This window comes from Sinocyclocheilus grahami, unplaced genomic scaffold, assembly GCF_001515645.1.
Source record: "Sinocyclocheilus grahami isolate Dianchi unplaced genomic scaffold, SAMN03320097.WGS_v1.1 scaffold64.1, whole genome shotgun sequence".
Lineage (NCBI taxonomy): Eukaryota > Metazoa > Chordata > Actinopteri > Cypriniformes > Cyprinidae > Sinocyclocheilus > Sinocyclocheilus grahami.
In genome coordinates, this window is record NW_015505243.1 from 295,881 (window position 1) to 296,225 (window position 345).

The following is a 345-nucleotide window of genomic DNA, read 5'->3' on the forward strand; positions in this document are numbered from 1 at the left end:
TTCCACGACATTCTAATTTATTGAGATGCACCTGTATATAAAAAACCAATAATACTAAAAATAATCATATAAGTAAAATACTTTATTAAGTAAGCTCTCAGTTAATTGCTTAAGCTTTACAGTTTCACCTGTCCTCTTCTCCTTCCAGCAGTTTCTTGTAGGTGGCGATCTCAATATCCAGAGCCAGTTTGACATTCATCAGTTCCTGGTAGTCTCGAATGTGTCTGGTCATTTTGTGTTTGGCTTTCTGCAACGCATCCTCCAGCGATTTGATTTGTTCTTTTGCATCAAGATCCGCCTCCTCACCACAACGCGCCGCCTCTTTGATTGCTCCTCCGCACTCTC